This window comes from Podarcis liolepis (genome assembly GCF_965112155.1).
Source record: "Podarcis liolepis genome assembly, chromosome: 16".
NCBI classification, from domain to species: domain Eukaryota; kingdom Metazoa; phylum Chordata; class Lepidosauria; order Squamata; family Lacertidae; genus Podarcis; species Podarcis liolepis.
This window is the reverse complement of record NC_139567.1, coordinates 19,608,956-19,629,986: the sequence shown is the minus strand read 5'-3', so window position 1 is coordinate 19,629,986 and position 21,031 is coordinate 19,608,956. Positions and strand designations below refer to the sequence as shown.

At 47.2% G+C, this 21,031-nt stretch overlaps 1 long non-coding RNA gene across 3 annotated transcripts; it reads left to right on the top strand.

Annotated features, from left to right (window-relative positions):
- The first annotated feature begins 2,877 nt into the window (after positions 1-2,877).
- Positions 2,878-13,815, top strand: LOC310696094. 3 transcript variants are annotated; one of them, XR_014520414.1, is made up of 3 exons: positions 2,878-3,198; positions 5,861-5,927; positions 13,216-13,815. It is a non-coding gene; the product is annotated as an uncharacterized lncRNA (long non-coding RNA). The 3 variants fall into 3 exon arrangements; XR_014520415.1 differs by having other exon boundaries at positions 5,861-6,144; XR_014520416.1 differs by lacking the exon at positions 13,216-13,815 and adding an exon at positions 8,467-8,672 and having other exon boundaries at positions 5,861-6,144.
- Positions 13,816-21,031: the final 7,216 nt, after the last annotated feature.

The window sequence follows — 21,031 nt, the reverse complement described above, 5'->3', positions numbered from 1 at the left end:
ATTAGCTAAAGTGGTGCTTCAGGTTAAGAACAGTTTCATGTTAAGAACAGACCTCCGGAACGAATTAAGTACTTAACCCGAGGTACTACTGTATAAATTTTGCTTTTATAAAAGAAAAAAATGCAAGTTGTGACTCTGCATTTACCCTATTTTTTGCTCTATAAGACTCACCTTTTCCCTCCTAAAAAGTAAGGGGAAATGTGTGTGCGTCTTATGGAGCGAATGCAGGCTGCGCAGCTATCCCAGAAGCCAGAACAGCAAGAGGGATTGCTGCTTTCACTGCGCAGCGATTCCTCTTGCTGTTCTGGCTTCTGAGATTCAGAATATTTTTTTTCTTGTTTTCCTCCTCCAAAAACTAGGTGCGTCATGTGGTCTGGTGCGTCTTATAGAGCGAAAAATACAGTATATGACAGGTGTGCTTTTAGCGGCGGTGTGCGGTCAATAGACTAGGGGACTAGGCTAGTTCCCTAAATGTTCCTGGTAAATTAGAGAATTCAAGTATTAAAGCCTTGTGCTTCCTTCCCAAAGCCCGTGAATCTTCTGCCCAGCTTAGGGAGGCACGATGTTCACATGTGTGATTTCAGGATGTCACAATGTCACACATGTGATGTTGGGCCCCACAATCGCCCTCACAAGCTGGTGCCTCTGTGGCCCTACTACAAATTTCACTGCACACCACTGGCTAATAGTGTTATACCTGAGCTCTGACTTCACTCACTTCCAATGGCTCATGGTGGATAAGATAATAAAACACACACCGGAGAACTACAAAGAGAGAGTGGGTGGAATGGATGTTCTGAGCCATAGCGTTTCTGCTCCAGCCAGAATCCTGCTTGTGTCAGTCTAGATCAAGGAAACCAGTATCACAGCTGCACTGAAACACAGCACCCTGGGAGTGTTTCTGCAGTAGGCTGGGTCACCGCAGGTTCTGGTGATGACAGCTCCCAGCTTCAGCAGGGCTGAGGCAGCCACAGCTACAGAGAAAAAGCAGCGGCTCCGATTCGAGAAAGCTGCCAATAATTCATTTCGCACCATCGATTCCAGGGCGCAAATACCTCATCGCTATGAATTTCCCAGAGGGGGCAGAGAGCCAGGGAGGCAGGCAGATGCTTCTGCTGCTCAGGCAGGCTGAGAGGAAATTAGAATAAATAACTCGCCTTTCTGACATGTAACTAGAAAGGTCTTTTGTGAAAATCCCATGGAAAGACGCCGCTCTGTAGAGGAGACTGCCACAACGCTATTGATTTCCGCTGGCCCGGGCGTAAAAAAATAAACATAAACATAAAAGGATATGTGATTCTCTCCCATGTTGAGCAGCCAGGTCGCCAAAGGGGAAGTAGGGGGCAGGGAAGGGAGAGAGTAGACTGGGAGAAGCATTGGCTGTTGCTGTTTTCCCCCACCCCACCCGAAAAGGACCATCAGTAATGCTCTGAATACAAGTTGCTGGAGACCACAGGAGGGGAAAGTGGTCTTGTGCTAATGTCCTGCCTGAGAGTTTCCCACAAGCCTCTGGGTGGCCACTGTGAGAACAGGATGCTGGATTAGATGGGCCACGGACCTTATCCTGCAGACTCTCCTTATACAGTGGTACCTCAGGTTAAGATCTTAATTCATTCTGGAGGTCTGTTCTTAACCTGAAACTGTTCTTAACCTGAGGTACCACTTTAGCTAATGGGGCCTCCCGCTGCTGCCGCACGATTTCTGTTCTCATCCTGAAGCAAAGTTCTTAACCCGAGGTACTATTTCTGGGTTAGCGGAGTCTGTAACTTGAAGCGTCTGTAACCTGAAGCGTCTGTAACCCGAGGTACCACTGTATTCTTATAGCAACAACACATCATCCTTCTCCTTGCCTGAAAAACTTCCACTGACTTTGCTGCCCATGGAAGGAGACAAAGTATGTTCTATGGTCTCCATGATTCAAGATTTTACTCACTAGGCAACCCAGCCTTCCACACAGGCATGATGTTATGCCATGGGATGCTATTCTGATCTGGAATCTGCTGGAACAAAAACATAACAAGAACTGAATCTGTGCTGCTTGTTGCCCACTGGGACCGGTGGGGTGAAAGAAAGGGAGCCCAACAGTAGGTGGAGCCAGAGCTGATGGTAGACAAGAGACTGAGCCAATGACAGGCAGGGCCAACTAATCCTAGTTTTGTCCCCATCCTCCTCCCTGCTTGGGTTGCACAAGGGTGATGTGGAGATGCGGGGCTCATCCATACTGTTGTTTAAAGTGGATACTAAGTGCTTCGCGTACCTCCATGAATGTTCCATTGTCCATATGGCATTCTCTTCCAAATCGCTGCCTTCCCAGGATTTCATTTCCCTCGGTCTGGCTTTCCCCCTAGTAGGGGTAAGGAGAGCAGCATGAGAAAATCCAGGAAGGAAGGGGAAAGTGTGGGAAGACAGTGATTTGGAGGAGAACAGCATATGGAATTAAGGGAGGTGCAAGACACACTTAGAATCAACATTAAACCACAGTATGGATGAGTTTTAAGGAGGAAGAAGCTGCCTGGCAGTGCCACCCTCAAAGCTGGTTGTGAGCAAGAAGGGAAGCAGATGGGCTGAAGTTGGTGGGGAAGAGCTTTTTTTGCCCTCACGGACCAGCTTCTATTTAACCGAATTAGTTCTGTTTCCTATCGAGGCTTGCAAGTGTGTTAAGAGAGACCAGATTTCTGCACAGTTAGCTACATCTCACCTGTTCCATGCTCAGCTCCCCCCTCTTCTGTTACAATATTTATGAAGGTGTTTTTCTGACGGGCTTCTGTGTGGAGGGGGAGCTGCCAGCCGAAGGCAATGCGCACCCACATCTGTTGCCAGCTGCGCCAGCTCACCTGGAATCCTCCTCATGCCACCTCTGTCACAAAGCTTCCTCAGTATTCTCTCTCTCTCTCTCTCTCTCTCTCTCTCTCTCTCTCTCTCTCTCTCTCTCTCTCGTTGGCCTTTCATTTGCTCAGCCCACCTCATTCTCCATGGCTGGAGGCACCATCGGTGGTTGGGTGGGAGTAGGAGGGTGGGCTCATCTTCTTCATGTTTTCCCTCTTCTCCACTGCGCTCGGTTCGTGAAGCTGAATTTAAATCAGCTCAAAGGTAACCTGACAAGCCTAATTGAGTTCCAGGGAGTGACAACCCAGGGGACACGAAAGAGGAGAGAGAAGAAAGGAACACCTGGTGGCGATGGAGGAATCTGGCCCAAAGGCAATTGGAAGTTTGGAAGCCGGTGGAGTAATGCAAATGGGTTAAAATGGAATGAGCACTGAAAAGCGGCTGCTACATCCATAGAGCTCTCTCTCTCTCTCTCTCTCTCTCTCTCTCTCTCTCTCTCTCTCTCTCTCCCTCTCCCTCTCCCTCTCCCTCTCCCTCTCCCACTCTACTCTTGTGACTATAATGTGTTACACAGACACACACACACACTCACTCACTCACACACACACACACACACACACACAAACATGTCACAAGAATAGAATGGGACCTAGTCTATCTAGTGATCCGGTGTCCAGTTGTGTAGCATGGGTTCTCGGTGCCCGGGGCATGTCACAGAGTGGCACAGTGGGTGGCCGCCCCAACCTCAGCCCTCCCAGCTGACCGAGCCGTGGCAGTCTGAGCTGGCAGCCAGTTAAGGGAGGAAGAGGCTCAAAGGGGCATCCCATTTGCAAAGGAGGAGGTGGCTTCCAGAGCTTCTTGCCTCTCCTTTATGGGCACAGCGCCCACCCCCTGCCTCTTGGCCACCCCAGGGGCAGGGGCATCCCTTCACTGGCCATGAGGGGAAGGAGGTGCAACCACTGTCCCAGCCCTGAAGGCTTGGCCCGGGCACAGCTTGGTGAGTCAGGGAGCCGGGGAGCACACCTAGTTGTGCCCCCTCATGCCTTTTCAAAAAATCTGTGCCCAGGGCCACGGCTTCCCTGGGCCTCCCCACGCTACGCCCCTGCTGGCGCCAAAGCTTGGTCCTCTGCACCATTTAATATTCCTCCACATTCTGGAAAGGGCTGAAAATTTAGGTGTGGGGCAGGGAACCCTGGTTATCTCTCGCTTGGACTACTGCAATGCGCTCCATGTGGGGCTACCTTTGAAGGTGACCCGGAAACTACAACTAATCCAGAATGTGGCAGCTAGACTGGTGACTGGGAGCGGCCGCCAAGACCACATAACACTGGTCTTGAAAGACCTACATTGGCTCCCAGTACATTCCGAGCACAATTCAAAGTGTTGGTGCTGACCTTTAAAGCCCTAAACGCCTCGATCCAGTATACCTGAAGGAGCGTCTCCACCTCCATCGTTCTGCCCGGACACTGTGCTGAGAGCCTTCTGGCAGTTCCCTCACCATGAGAAGCCAAGTTACAGGGAACCAGGCAGAGGGCCTTCTCAGTAGTGGCACCCACCCTGTGGAATGCCCTCCCACCAGATGTCAAACAGAAAAATAACTACCAAACTTTTAGTAGACATCTGAAGGCAGCCCTGTTTAGGGAAGCTTTTAATGTTTAATAGGTTATTGTATTTTAGTGTTCTGTTGGAAGCTGCCTAGAGTGGCTGGGGAAACCCAGCCAGATGGGCAGGGTATAAATAATAAATTATTATTATTATTATTATTATTATTATTATTATTATTATTATTATTATCATCATCATCATCATCATCATCATGACACCACAAATTGCAACAGGTTAGGCAATGCCATGCTTCAGTGTCCACACCTTTGGAAGAAAGGAGGACCAGAAGAAATCCCAAAACAACTTGGCTCCTTCCATGTGACCTTATTGTTCCCAGGTTGCTCCATAAGGTCCAGGGGCTACCAGCTGCCACCGGGAGAACGATTTGTTTGGAGAGGAAAAGAAATGGAAACCAGTGCCCCAAAGGCAGATGGTGCTGCGTCCTGCTCCCCCACTGACCCAGACATACTTGCGGCTGCTAGTTGTGTGATAAAGTGTGGTCCTCGCAGGCCGCCGATGGAGGGATAATCACAGCCCTTTCTCAAATGATAGGGACTCTGTCGCAGCCCAATTCCCTCGGCAAAAAAGTGTTGTTATTACAGCAATTGCTGGGAACTGGCTTATTGCAGGGGACAAAAAAAAGAATAAGAAAGGTGAAGCAGGGAGTCATAGAGAGAGCGAGAGGGGGGGAGGGAATGGCCCTTTAACTGTTGCACAAATCTTGCCAGTAGAAAAGTCCAGGCCTCTGAGGATTCCCTTGGGCTTTCGTTTGCTTTCCGTGATGCGGCAGGCAGATCGAGGCAAGATGGAAGCAAGTCTGGCCTAGCAGGGCTGGGCTTAAATTTGGGAGACTTCAAAGGTCAGCTGTGTGCGCACCTGAGGTCAGGGATGGGTGAATCTATTCATTTTGATTTCCCTCAGCTTCAGTATCCAGTGAGCTCATTATGTTAGCCCATAAATGTACACTTTTCCTCCTCTGCTCCCACATCCCACATGTCTCCAGAGGACTGGGGGAATCCCTAAAACAGATTTATGAGAGGAGAAGAGGAGGGAAGCTGCATTGTGCAAGGGAAAATCCTTGCACCAATGCAACTAGTTTTCTGCTGTGCGAATACCAAACAGCAGCAAAAGCATTTGTATAGCACTCTTAACAGCTCATCACACCTCATATGCATTATTTCCCCTGTGACCCTGTACCAATAGCCCATCAGTGAGTGTTATTACCGTATTTCCTCAAATCTAATGCTCACCTTTTTTGGCCAAATTACATTGCGAAAATTAAGGTGCGCATTAGATTTGATGGCACATTTACATTCGCCAGCAAATACCGTACTTTTTTTGGTTTCAAGGTTCTGAAAACTGAGGTGCACATTAGATTTGATGGTGCATTAGATTTGAGTAAATACGGTATATTATCCCCATATTACAGATGGAAAAGCTGAGGCAGAGAAGAATTCCAGCTAGCCTAATGTCGTCTGGTGAGTTCATGGCAGAAGGTGAGATTCAGACTGGGAGACATCACTCAGTCTCTTAGTCATGCAGTGATGTGAACTCCCTGAAGCTTTCATGTCAAGATTGATTATCTCCAGGAGAGGAAGTGACTAGTTATGTTCCTGCCATGCGAATCCCCAAGAAGAGGAGGCATAGTTTCCACCATGCTGTTATGTAAAGGGCTTTTTTTATTCATGTGGATGCCAGATCCATCACAGGCAGGTGAGCAAAGAGAGTGAGGAATGAATGGATAAATTTTATTATTTAGATGGAACGGGGAAGAAAAAGGTGATCGCATCCAAACGAGTCCCGTCTGCCATAGAGATAGGAGTGCAATTATGGGACAATAAGGTCTACTGAGATGAGGCTATTGTATCCGAACAAAAAAAAGAGAGTCGAGACGAAATTGGTGTTGAAAAGGAAGCAGATGGAACTGTATTATCTCAGCAGCAAAGACGCCATAGAAAACCTGCAACATCAAAGCGGCAACAGAGAAAGAATTTAAGCTGCAGCACTTTCAGATAGGAGAAGGAACAGTATCAGCGGTGGAACAAAGGACACGGAGGCCTGGAGTACCGCTCACCTCTTTGCCGAGGCAGAACAAGAGGAGTTGTAAAAGCAATTAGTGCCAGGAAGGAAGCCAAATCGCTAATCACAGAGGCTGCAAGAAAAGTGAGGATATCAGAAAAGCCCTGTGGCTGGATCAGGCCAAAGGCCCATCTCATTCAGTCTCCTCTTTCTCACAGGAGCGAACTAGACGCCTCTGGAAAACACACAAGCAAAACATGAGTACAACAGCCCACTGTTTGTGTTTACAAGAAGGAAGAAGGTTTTCGAAGCTTGGAGCTGCCTCAGATAATCCTGGGAACTGTAGTTTGGTGAAGTGACTTAAGGTCACATCCACAGTCATGGCTTCCCTCAAAGTATCCTGGTCACTGGAAGCTTTAATTCCCAGAGTTCCCTGTGAAGGATTGATTGTTAAGCCTCTCTGAAAATTGGAGTTCTGCGAGGGGAATAGGGGCCTCCGCACAACTCTCAGCACTCTTTGCAGCTCCCAGAATTATCTGGGGGAAGCCATGACTGCTTAAAGTAGTATTAGGTAAAGGTAAAGGGACCCCTGACCATTAGGTCCAGTCGTGACCGACTCTGGGGTTGAGGCGCTCATCTCGCTTTATTGGCCGAGGAAGCCAGCGTACAGCTTCTGGGTCATGTGGCCAGCATGACTAAGCTGCTTCTGGCGAACCAGAGCAGTGCACGGAAATGCCGTTTACCTTCCTGCCAGAGCGGTACCTATTTATCTACTTGCACTGGTGTGCTTTCGAACTGCTAGGTGGGCAGGAAGTAAAGTAGTATTGTAGTGCCTTAAAGAGAGTGAATGTGGCCTAAGGTCACATCCACACTCACCATTTAAAGCTCTATCATTCCGCTTTAACAGCCAGGGAGAATCCCGAGAACTGAAGTTTGTTAAGAGTTCCCAGCAATCTTAACAAACTACAATTTCCAGTGTTCCCTGGAGAGAGGGAATAGCTGTTCAGTACTTAAGAATAGGCTGGCTGGATTGGACCAAAGATCCATTTAATCCAACATCCTGTTATCACAATGACTCATGGTGGTGATAAGGGTGTAGTGCCTCTGATTCTGTCCTGAATTTCCCAATGTTCAGCTTCACTGAATGGCCTTTTGAAATATACTCAGAGTCAAGAGTGGATTTCATGCTCTTTATTCAGCTCATAGTGGTGAGGAGGAATGGAAGTTCCCCCAGAATGTCTGCTTTATATACATTATTTACACAATGGGCCCCACGTGATTGGCTAATTCCGGGATTCTCCTGTAGGCCAATCAGGTTGTGGATTCACTTCCACCTGGAGCTTGATTGGGTGGCTCCTGTGGACCAATGAGACTGCTGCATTCTGAATCCTATTGTTCTAGGACCTATCAGACTGCTGCATTTTGGATCCTATTCAACTCAGCACTTAACACCCTTATTGGGTAGACTTATTGGGGGGGGGGACTCTATCCACTTTCTTCACTCCATGGATAATTTTATACGCCTCTGTTGTGACCCTTTATTCCTCACCTTTTTTCCCTAAATTAAATTAAAAAGCCCCCAAAGTTGAAACCTTTCTTCTTGGGGGAGTTGCTCCAGGCTCTCAGTAATTTCGGCTGCACAACCGGACACCTTCATCTGCCCCAGCTGCAACAAAACATGTCTCTCCTATATCCGTCTCTACAGCCAACCTTCCAACAGTCTTGACTTCACACCCAAAGGTGGTTCTTCTCCATTGACTCCCAAGACAGATGTGAACCACTTCCATTTTACTCTCTATTCACTCAGTTTGAAGATATTCTTTACAACCTCTTTTTGTTTAAAGTACCCTGAACAATTTTGTATCAACAGCAAACTCGGCTACCTCGCTTTTCGTCCCTAACTCTGCATTATTCATGAAAAAGCTCAGACCTCCAATATTGCTCTTTGGGGGACTCCATTTTCTATATCCCTTCCTTTTCAGAACTGTGCATTCATTTCTGCTTCCTATTCCTTAGACAGGTTACTGATCCATAGACCTGCCTCCTTATCTCATGATGGCAAAGCTTACTGAGGAGTCTTTGGTTAACACTAGATATGGGATACTGGTCCTACAAACTGTTTCCCTGTATGAAATACAGAGAGTTACCGGCACTTACAAGCCAGATGAACATTGCTTTGCACTCCCGGGAGGTTGCTACGTGCTCTGTTACACATGACCTAATGAGGGCTTCTTTTTGGCATGACCTTAATAAATCTGAATGGCAATTTTAATTTACATACTAAATCAAATTAAAGCCATAAATTCATTAAAAATGATAAATGTGTTGATTAAATTAAAATGGTTAATTAAAATAAAAATTAAAGCACAATTTGTTAAATTACACACATTTACATTTAGCACATTCAAAGTAATCTAATTAGAATAAAATTGAAGAAATTCAATTTGGGCTAATTTCAACAGGAATTAATCAATAAAGGAAACACAGTTTCTAAATTTCTTTGAAACTCAGATTTTTAAAAGTCTTTGTGACTAAGGACCGTAATTTAACCGACTAAACACGTTGTTATTTACTAATGAAATACTATAAGTACCCATCGTTTGGCTAAAATATTCAGCATGTATTTGTCATATTGATTTAACCCCATGTATATCAGTCTCATTTATCTAAATTAATAGTTTCCCAAACATTTTATCCTTGCAAGCCATTTGGTTAAATTTAGCTGTCCTGAATAATTGCTTCAGTCCCAGTTAGCATTCAGAATCTACACCCAGGATTACATTTTTCACCAATACATTCCTTAAGCACGATACAGTTCTGCCCAGGGGAAGCTACCCCCACGTCTACCACCAGGTGGCAGCACTCCATTGCCTTACTTCCTGGTCGGGAAATGTTAATTTACTAGCTTATTGATAAAAAATGGCAGTGTTTTGCAGCAATGCCTCAGAATTTTTTTGGGCACTGCAGCATTCTAGATTGTTATTATAAAACATGGCACCACATTTTGAAGTTCCTCTGGAAGGTGAATTTATGGAGAGCAATGCAAATCATCTTTTGCGCAGAGTCAACATGCTGGCAGAGCACTGTCCTAATTTAAGAACAAAACAAATAAGACAAGCCTGCTGGATCAGGCCAATAGCCCATTTAATCCAGCATCCTGGAGCTTGGCGCAAGAGCACTCTCGCCTCCTGTGGTTTCCAGCAACCGGAATTAAGAATCGTTCCTACCTCCCACCATGGAGGCAGCGGTAGCCATTGGTCAGTAGCCATTGGTAAGGTAAAGGTAAAGGGACCCCTGACCATTAGGTCCAGTCGTGACCGACTCTGGGGTTCTGGCGCTCATCTCGCTTTATTGGCTGAGGGAGCCGGCGTACAGCTTCCAGGTCATGTGGCCAGCATGACTAAGCCGCTTCTGGCGAACCAGAGCAGCACACGGAAACGCTGTTTACCTTCCTGCCAGAGTGGTACCTATTTATCTACTTGCACTTTGACATGCTTTCAAACTGCTAGGTGGTCAGGAGCTGGGACTGAACAACGGGAGCTCACCCCATCACAGGGATTCGAACCGCTGACCTTCTGATTGGTAAGTCCTAGTCTCTGTGGTTTAACCCACAGCGCCACCCGCGTCCCATTGGTAGCAGTCTCCAATTGGTAGCAGTCTCCAATTGCCGTGAAAATGCTGTGACTGTGCCAGGGACTGGCTGTATGAGGAAGATTGGTGGGAGCTGCCCACCCAAGAGCTCCCCAGGGAGGGCACAGAAGACGACGTGTTTAGATCCCAGATCCTGGTGGTGGGACCCTGAAGAGCAGCCTGCAGAAGGGATGAACTGGGAGGTGCTAGAAGCAGGTGGTTTGAGCGATCAGGAGAACGAAGGTCTTCCAGGACAGGGTTAGAAGCTGACAGTCACAGTGCTAGCGCAGACTCAGAGAGGAGTCAGAGGTTGGCTCTGCTACTGTCCGGTGTCAGAGGATCCAAACCCCCGCGGTAGGTTGCCAGGAATGGATAAGACAAGGAAAGTTCTTACCAATGCTTTTTATTCAATATTCACAGAGAGAGGCTAGAAATGTAGCCTCTTGGAGTAATGGCATTGCTCTGAGTGAATCTCCACCCCCTCCATCTCTCCCACTTCCTCATGCATCATCACTATGGGTGCTGGAAAGGGCTTTTTGCCTTTGAGCTCTCTGCTCTCCTACTTTCAATGCCTGCCGGGTTCTGGGAGAAGAGAGGTCTGGAATGCTTTCTAAAGACACTGAGTCTGTCAGCTGTTTCTCCCCTGGTATGTCTTCTTCTTCCTCCTCCTTTCCCATTATTTCCCAGCTTTGCCCCTCATCTGCCTCTGAGCTGTGACCCCCCTTAAACCCCTCTTGTAATTCTGAACGGTCTCCTTCTTCTCTGGAAGGGTCAGGCTGGGGAGGCGGTCTCCTCCATTCCTCCTCTGCCCAGTCCCTGACAGCTACACAGCAGTTCTCGTCTGATACCCTGATCAAGGAGAGTCCTGCACAATGCTGAACCATGGGCCAGCCCACCTCAGAGATGGAGCTTGCCCCCCCCCCCGACGCAGCCTTCACCTGCTTGGGAAGGATCCAGAGTGAAAGTCTAGTGGGGTGGAGCTACTGACCAGTTTCAGCAACATCTTAGCTGGATTACCTTAGCAGAGGACTCTGCTGTTTTGTAGTTTTCTGCTAATGAGGAGCTAATTGTATTCCATGCCTGCCGTGTGTGTGCCTGCTCTGTGGTTGACCAGGCTCCTTGACAGCTCCTTGACAGACCATCACAAAAACTCTTAAGAGTCACAGCTTCTCACTATGTCATGCAGAGTCCTGAATTCTGCAAGTGGGGATAGGGGGCAGGAAAGGGCGAGGGGAGGAGGAGGAGGCAGCCTAGCTTCTCACAGTGGTGCAGCAGGACTTGTGGGGAGGAGAGGGGCACTAGCTGCTGCAGCTGCACTCCTCAAGCTCTGCCAGCTGGTACCACTCAATGCATCTAACTACAGTGATGCTGGTGGCAGGAGTGGCTTAAGGCAGGTTTCCTCAGCCTCGGGCCTCCAGATGTTTTTGGCCTACAATTTCCATGACTCCTAGCTAGCAGTACCAGTGGTCAGGGATGATGGGAATTGTAGTCTCAAAACATCTTGGAGGGCCAAGGTTGAGGAAGCCTGGCTTAAGGGGTCGTGGCCCTTCAGTAGTCATAGCTGCCAACCATAGAGACTACATTGCTGGAGTGGAAGTGCAGCCTTGTAAACATCTGGTGTGGTTGCCTCCTCTGATGTCCAAGGCGGGTTGATGGAAGCTTCACAGTTTTACCACATATCTTCTAAGGCTCCTGCATATAATAGTATTGTTATATATTTCTCTTGATAACAACCATTGCGTATGTAACCCGAGGTACCACTGTTGGTTGCATTGAATTTGGTGTTTTAATGACATCTAACTCAAGGGGGGCAGACTAGAAATCTAAACATATAAATGCAAACAACTTCCCACTGCAATGATTTAGGGACTAATTTGTTTATGCCCATCAATCTGCAGCTGGAATACAGAGAGTCTTTTGCTGGGCCATGTCCAGCCATGATGTCATTTTATTAGTGTTTATGATTCAATCTCCTGCCATTATTCAGCTGAAATTACAGGCTCTCATTTTCCATTTCCCCTCAGTTTTACCCTCCCCCAGTTCATGTATTTGTTAAAGGCCATTTGCCAAGCATTTCCCAGAGGTTGTGGATTCACCGGTACCCAGAAGAGCAGACAGCCCTGCGTCCCCACCTAATTGAAGGCGCACGTGACTCCCATTTTCTTGTTTTGCTTTCTCAAGAACCAAATTACAGGCCAGACCGGAGGAGAACATTGATTACAAGCAAAGTGTCACAAGAACCAATTAAAAGGCTGTTGAGATTATTTTTATTACAAGTGAAACGTCCCTGAAATCCTCCTGCGTGCAAGGAAACATCCACTTGAGGAAGAAAACTACTGAAGACAAGGCTCTTCAGTGTCGCTGGAACAAGCATCTATTGATTGAGTCCGGGGGCTTCTGAGACTTGGCTGTAGGGAGCCAAAGTCAGCTCAAGGAAACAGTGTTTGATTCTCTTCTCTTTACCCCCCACCCTCAATATCTGTGCAATCTATAACCCATTACTTTCTCCAGGCTCGTTCACACATTACAACGAACACAGATGCCAACTGTCTCTACACATGTACAGGTATTTGTGCAAAAGATCGATTTGTACAGCTCAGCTATTGCATTCTTTCACACACCCCAGTCTGTGAGAGGCTCCAGTGCTTAGTTTCTTTTGAATGAAGACCAATGGCTACTGTGGTGTCTTTAGGATATATGGTTTATTTACACCTGTATACAATCTGTATACAACCACAGAGCCTAGGACTTGCCGATCAGAAGGTTGGCAATTCGAATCCCCATAACAGGGTGAGCTCCTGTTGCTCGGTCCCTGCTCCTGCCAACCTAGCAGTTCGAAAGCACGTCAAAGTGCAAGTAGATAAATAGGTACCACTCCGGTGGGAAGGTAAACGGTGTTTCCACACGCTGCTCTGGTTCGCCAGAAGCGGCTTAGTCATGCTGGCCACATGACCCGGAAGCTGTACGCCAGCTCCCTCGGCCAATAAAGCGAGATGAGCGCCGCAACCCCAGAGTCGGCCACGACTGGACCTAATGGTCAGGGGTCCCTTTACCCTTTTTACCTTTATAACCTGAGCATAGGATGGAAGGGCTCACAGCACTAACAGCCCCCAACCTATCTTGTCTGCCCATTAGGTTCCCAGGGAGATCCTCAAGCCACAGTTCTGAGTCCAGCACAGAGCAAGACAAGCCTCTCTTTCTCTCCATCCTGGAATGACATGGTGGGAAAAGGCCCACCCATTTGTCCCCAGAGCAACAGAGCAACCTCTTTGGACATGCAAATGGCAGTAGTTAACTGGCCAGCCAGGGTGATTACCTTAAGAAAGGAACTGTTTTGGCTGGTTTAGCAAGTTTCCTCTTAAACATTTTACTTTCATAGCTATAGGATCACAGGATTGGAAGGGGCCTGCAGGCATCATCCAAACTGACTCCACAAATCTCTAACACAGTTCACAGTACACAGACCGTACACTCAATGGACATTACATGTGTACAAGCGCACAGCTCAGCTTGCTTGTGTACACAGATTGTATACTCATTAAATGTAACATGTGGGCACCACTTTGCTCTCTTCTCTTGGTTTGCCTCCTTCTCCCCTCTCAGAAATTGGATCAAGGAGGAGGGGAACTGGAGACCCTCCAGATGTTACCAGAAACTATCTACCACCTGCCCCAACTGGGCAAATGGTGTGTAGCCTATCAACACCTAGAGGGCCACAGGTTCTCCACCCCGATTGTAAGCTGAATAAGGGCAGGAACCCCTCTCTAGTCCTCTGCTTATGGTACTCCTTAAAAGCATGGCATATATCACTGTAGCTCAGGTGAAGAGTAAAGGTCCAGGTTCAATCCTTGCCATCTCCAGGTAGAAATGGGACAGACTGCTGTCTGAAACCTAGTCTGACTCTGCATAAGGCAGCTTCCTCTCTACCTAACCAGTCAGCAAACTGAGAGCCCCCAAGTAGGTGGTTCTTGAGTGCCTCCATCTTGCAGCTAACTATCTTGTGAGGCTGCTTGTCTCTCCCTTTCCCCTCTCCCCCCTCCCTATGTTCTTGGCCACTCACAGGGAGGCAGGTTGCTATGGCAACAACATTCCCCTCTCAGGCAATAGCAATAACCGTGTATGGTAGTCAGTTGCATCTTTGAGCATGTAGAGTACTCTTTGCCCAGTAAACCAAGGTGCCCTTTGCTTTGCAGGAGAGACCCATTCAAGTCTTTTGTTTGCAAGAACCTGTTTATTATAACTGCTCAGTTCAAGCAAGCATTACAGTGCAAGCACACAGGGAGGGTTGGTTCTGCAGCAGTATCAGGTCATCCTCCTGGCCCTGTTCACCAAAACTCTGAACAAAATCCAAAATTGTTTTCTACGATGTTTTTGAAACAAATCTTGAATCAGACCAGGCAAGTGTTAAATTCAAGGGTGCCAAATATGGGGGGCCATGGAGGCCACAAAATTCTAATTCAGAGGGTTTGTTAGAATTCCTGCTCCATGATTGCAGTCATGGGAATGTTGTCTTTCACATGACGGTGTATGTTTTGACTCCACAAAGTGGGAAGTGACGGAGACAGGATGTTTGTGTTACTGTGTTCCGTGAAGTGGGATTATTGTCCTTTGTTTTTTCACTTTGCTGTCTGATGCTTGAGAGAGAGAGGGAGCCATGTCGCAGTGCTCTGTGTGTAATTTATATGTAAAAGAAGTTGATTAACAAAAATGCTGAGTTGCTGAGGTCTGTCACGCAAGCTGCGAACACTCTGCGGATCCCTAAGTGTGCCGATGTCTGTTGGTATTGAGCGCTGTGATGTTCGGGCAGAAGAAAGCTTTTGAAGCTCCCGAACGATTGACCAGGAGGGAGGGAATATGCCAGTCGGGCATGTGTCTCTGCCAGGGTCCTACTCAAGTGTAGGACGAGCTCCTGCCAGGGCTGCTCCCCCCCCCCACTTCTCTGGTAGTTGCCGCCAGGCGTGTGGGTGCATACAATGTCATGCGTGCACACATAGCACACTGACATCATGTGGCCCTGGGCCCCCTCTATCATGGGGCAAGGTGGTGTGTGTGCCCTAATTCAACCTTCTTTAGCCTGGTACTCTCCAGATGTTTTGGACTGCAACTCTCAGCAATCCAGGCAGGCACAGGGGAGTTGTATATCAACACACCTAGAGGGCAGCAGGTTGGGGAAGGCTCCTATAATCCTTGTGATTGGATGTGAATTTGCATATATTTCACATGGCCTGGGGTAACGAATGGCAGCCATCTGAGGTTGATGCTTCTAATGCCCAGGTACCAAGAGAGGGTCCCAGAAACTGATGTTGGAGAATTCTGATAGAAATGGAGTGCAAATTGCCAGTGCTTGCTTAGACAGATGGATGCCAACCAAAGTTTATTCATCCCACATTGTCAATAAACCAGCAAAGCACATACAATCAGTATTTGCTGCTGTTGTTGATTTCAGTCCACAACTGATATGTAATTGATGACATTTTCCTCCTTCCTGATTGGCAGTGCATTTCTTTTGCATTGAAATGAATGCTTTGGGTTAATGTAATAATAACACAATTAATTACGTTATTGCACCACAGCAGACAGTGAGGCAAATGGCATATGTTTTTGCTGGAAGCTGAACTGCAGTGGAACAGAAACAGTGCTGCATGTGACAAACATGGGGCAAGAAAGAAATCACTACCTTCTCACACCCCTAGTCCCAAACTGATGAGCTGGTGGTTGTTAAGCCAGCGCTGAAAAGGAATACAATTCCCCCCCCCCTTTGCTTTTATATCTGCTGCATTCTCCTTAACAACGTGCATTCATCTGGATTGTGCAATGGCCCTTCCACCTCCCACGAGTGTCCCATTATAAAATAACTCTGAGAAATAAACACACAGCTTCTCAGCCAAAACACAGATCAGGCCCGGCACGCTATTTGTTATACAATTCATGTTGATAACCATTCAGGTAATAACTATCCATCTCCCCATTGTCAAGAGTGCAAGGCTCCCTGCTCAGCTCAATTCTCTGGATTGTATGGGAAATAACTTATGTCAATAGGATAAACGCCACACTAAATTACATCAAATGGCAGTTGGCTAATGGAGCGTTATGCACACGTCATGAGAAGAATCATTTTTTACATCTCTTGAAAGAGCCCAGTGAATACATAGCTTAGGGCCATTGCAGAACATCCCTACTGAACCTCATTGCAGGTTCTGGGTGATTGCTAGTGATCTTTGGTTACAGACAGATTCTTTGAAGATAGGAAGGTTCCTTATACTGAGGGATCACCCACACTTCCATTTGTCTGACTGATTTCTCTGAGAAAACCCAAATGGGTTTCCCCGCAGATTGACATCTGCTCTAATTCAGTGGTAAAGAGCAGGTTGTTTGCAGGGCAAACAGAAAACCACTCGGACCTGTGAAAATCTCTTGGACCAGTGCTTTCTAGATGGGCCAATGATCTCACTGATGAGCCCTCATCAATGAGACCATTGGTCCACCTAGCTCAAGATTGTGTCCACACTGACCACAGGAGCTCTCTAGGGTTTCAGACAGGGGTCCTTCCTAGCCCTACCTAGAGATGGTGGTCGTGATCATACCTCAGACCTTCTTCACGCAGAGCATCTCCTTTACCCCTGAGTAACAACCCTTCAAGCCCTTGCTGCAGGTTTTCTGCAACCTGAAACCCCAAATGGTTAGATTCCTCCAGCAATATCCATCACATGAGGTTCTACTGTATTACTGGCTTCACAGCCAGCTTCACATATTTTGGGGTTAGACTGAGGAGGATAGCAGTTGGGGTCAGCGGAAGGACTCTGGGCTGGCAGGTCTTGGGATTCTAATAAAAGCAAACCTAGTAGATTGTGAGTTCAGGCTGCCTCTCTTTGCCCTCTTTAGATGGCCCTTGCACTGCTGCTGCCCTCAAAGGAGACTACTTTGGCCACTTCAGAGACCCTAGATGGCACGGCTGCTACAGCCACTTGATTCTTTGGCTGTTTTGGAGGTCTCTTCAGGGACGTCCTCATCCCTTGGAATCAAGCTCCAACTGGAGCCAAGTGCAGGGTGTGGCTGGCTTAAATACCCAGGAAGGGAACCGCAGGGAAGATGTTTTCTCTTCTGGTCCACTCCCAGAGCCATGCCCTACCAGCTCACTCCTGATTGGCTGCAATTGTGGGAGAGCCACAGCCACAAGCGCTGGTGGTGGAGGAGGAAGTGATGTCCTTCTCAGGCCTGCACTGAAGCGGGAAGTCTGCGTGGCAGCATCACAGCCACACTGGACTGCAACTGCCACTCCCCTCCAACAGCCAGTAAGCAGTACTTCTAGAAGCTTGAAGTCTCTCCACCCGCATTGTACAGGACCGACCACAATGCCATGTGGCCCATGACTTGAAACTGGCACTGACGTGGCGTTCCATTCCGTTCCAAAAATTCTTTTTACACAGCGTTAACCACGCTGAGGACTTGAGGGAGCTGTGCTTGACGGGATATAAATCTCGGAATAATTAATTTTAAAAGTATTTGTGGGAGAGCATCACAACCAAATTAAACTGGGAAAACCCATGAACACATGCTGATTTGTTAGCATGGGAAATACTGAAATTTGGTGCTCAATGCTTCTAAGAAACCACAATGCCTGCAATTCCAGATCTGGTGTGGCACAGCTGGTTGTAGTTACTCAGTGGCACAGAGTCTGGGAAGCACTCTGTACAGCAGGCATAGGCAAACTTGGCCCTCCAGATGTTTTGGGACTACAACTCCCATCATCCCTGACCACTGGTCCTGCTAGCTAGGGATCATAGGAGTTGTAGTCCCAAAACATCTGGAGGGCCGAGTTTGCCTATGCCTGCTGTACATGCTTAAAGGAACTCTCTTCATCAGCACTTTATCTGACCTGTTTTTAAACTGAGGATTATTCTGGGTCAATCCCTTGTAGTTTAAATGGGTTTTTAGGTGCTACACTTCCCTCTCTTTTTACCTGTTTTATTTTTGCTTTTAGTTATTCTTTGTTGGATTTCATGGTTTTTAAATTGCTACAAGCCATCCTGACACAGCAGCGAATGTGGAGACATTAAGAAGTTTTATAAATAAATAAGTAAAATCTGTCCTGCGCTGGAATACCAACAAACCAGGATCCAGGACTAGAACTCTTTGCTTAAATCAAGTCCTGAGTTAAATACATAGAAACTGGGCCAGAAGAAATGCGAAAGTTGCTAGGCACCCCACCAGCAGCAATCTGGTGAATCGGTGCACATATTATGTATAGTTTTTCAAATAAATGGAACCATCCAATCACACTTACTCTTCTTTTTAACAAAGGGTCATGTATGCATGCAAACACGCCGCAAGCTAGATAATGTCTCATTTAATTCCACACCAGAAATAACCCACCAGCTCTTTATCAGATTTTTCTTTTCCTATTCCACTCATTTCCCTCTTTAAACCATCTAGAAAGGCATAACTTGGTTTTAATCATATCGATGGAAGGGGCCTGCTAGAAAATCAAAGCATTTGCAAAAGAGGCACGTGGAATTAATTCTGTGAAAGCCCAGGGCCTGCTTCGGCTTGAATTAGAACTCAAATTTGGAGGCGCCGAGAAGAAATATTATATTACCCCCGCCAAAGGAGCAAATTTGCAATGATGGAAGAAGGTTAAAGGGGTGAGACGAAATAACATGATGTTGGCACAAGGAAGCTGAAAGCCCTTGAAACAGTTGGTATTGTAACCTTAATGCAGTAATATAGAAGTTTAAAAGCACATCAGCTTAACGCTAGAGCTCTGCACACATTGGCGGCTTGAAATGCGGTGAGGTCGTTTTCCCTGCTGTGTTCCAACTTGCATTCGCACATTGCTGTACACATCAGAGAGGGGCGAGGGGTGTCTTCACTGTTTGTTTTCCCCATGCCTGCAACCCTCATATTCATGAAGCTCTGAACCCTGCATTGCTATCAGCTGCACATGTGTAATGGCTGCCTGAGATATAGACACCTCACCTTAACTGCAAAGAAGAAGAAGAAGAAGAGTTTGGATTTGATATCCCACTTTATCACTACCCGAAGGAGTCTCAAAGCGGCTAACAATCTCCTTTCCCTTCCTCCCCCACAACAAACACTCTGTGAGGTGAGTGGGGCTGAGAGACTTCAGAGAAGTGTAACTAGTCCAAGGTCACCCAGCAGCTGCATGTGGAGGAGCGGAGACACGAACCCGGTTCACCAGATTACGAGACTACCGCTCTTAACCACTAAACCACACTGGCTCCCAAGTGAATGTGGCTTGAAGGAAATATGAATATGGTTTGAGGGAAAAGGCGTGGCACAGCAGTATTTATCAGGAAGCTACAGAATAGATAAGGATTGGGGATAGCGTCATGTGTACTAGGTTTCCAACACCAGCAGTGGGAGTCCACCTGAGCTGGAATAAGAGGCAATGTGTACACAGCCTTGGAGAGGCTAAACAAGGTAGGCTAAGCAGCTGATCTAAGGTGCCATGGTAGCCAACGAAGATGCCATCTCCTTCCAGCAAGCGCTGCCCTGGCACCTCTTCCCACTTCTGTAGGTCATGTGTGAAATATTAGGTGTGGGTTTCGTGAGCAGGGCGCACACAGAAGAAGAAGAAGAAGAGTTTGGATTTCATATCCCGCCTTTCACTCCCCTTCAGGAGTCTCAAAGCGGCTAACATTCTCCTTTCCCTTCCTCCCCCACAACAAACACTCTGTGAGGTGAGTGGGGCTGAGAGACTTCAAAGAAGTGTGACTGGCCCAAGGTCACCCAGCAGCTGCAGCTGGAGGAGCGGAGACGCGAACCCGGTTACCCAGATTACGTGACTACCGCTCTTAACCACTACACCACACTACACCACACCACACAGAAAGCTTCTCCATATGAGTTGTACCAACTAACACTATCTGGCAAGCTGCTGTTGGAAGCAAGATGCAGGACTAGATTAAGCATCCACCAGCAATCCACCAATTGTGGCTAGGAGCCAGTGATGGCTTTGTCTAGTCATTTAAAGGCGTCTAAGTTGGCGGCAACCACTACCTCTTGTCGCAGCGAATTCCCTAGTTTAACGATGCACTGTGTGAAGAAGTACAGTGGTACCTTGGGTCACAGATGCTTCAGGTTACAGATGCTTCAGGTTACAGACTCCACTAACCCAGAAATAGTACCTCAGGTTAAGAACTTTGCTTCAAGATGAGTACAGAAATCGTGCTCCAGTGGCATGGCAGCAGCAGGAGGACCCATTAGCTAAAGTGGTGTTTCAGGTTAAGAACAGTTTCAGGTTAAGAACAGACCTCCGGAACAAATTAAGTTCTTAACCCGAGGTACCACTGTACTTTCTTTTGTCTGTCCTGAATCTTCCAAAATTCAGTTTCATTGGAAGGCCCAGAGTTCTACTATTAAGAAAAAGAGAAACATTTTTCTCTCTCTATTTACTTTACCCATAACATACATAATTTTATCTAACTCTTATATCCCACCCTGCTTACTTGCCTTTCCCCCCTAAAAATGTTGTAATGCTTGCAGAGGAACTGTCAAGGCCCTCTAGAATCGCTCATCTCCCATGATTCAGTGGCAGCTTTTAGGGAGGCCATAATATCTTCTTCAGCATATGATTCTGTGACTCTGCCTGGCACTGGCAGGGCTGCGGACCCTGAGGATTCAGCTGAAGCGGGCAATGAAGCAGACCCCCGCACAGCTGCCATCTCCTGTCTGAGCTTCTCCAGCTGTTCCACTGGTTCCTCTTTATTACCTCTAATGCCTCCTCCGAGTCCCTCGATGTCATATCAAGTGGAAAGAGAACGGGGAGGATTTGAAGCTTCCTGAAAGCCTTATTAGAACACAACAGGGAAACCCATGAAACATAATCCAAGTAAGATTGTGTTTTGGAAATGCTACTGTGTTAGGAATGCAGGAAATTGTCTTATGCCCAGATCGGACCACTGGTCCAACTAGCTCCCTGTTGCCTGGA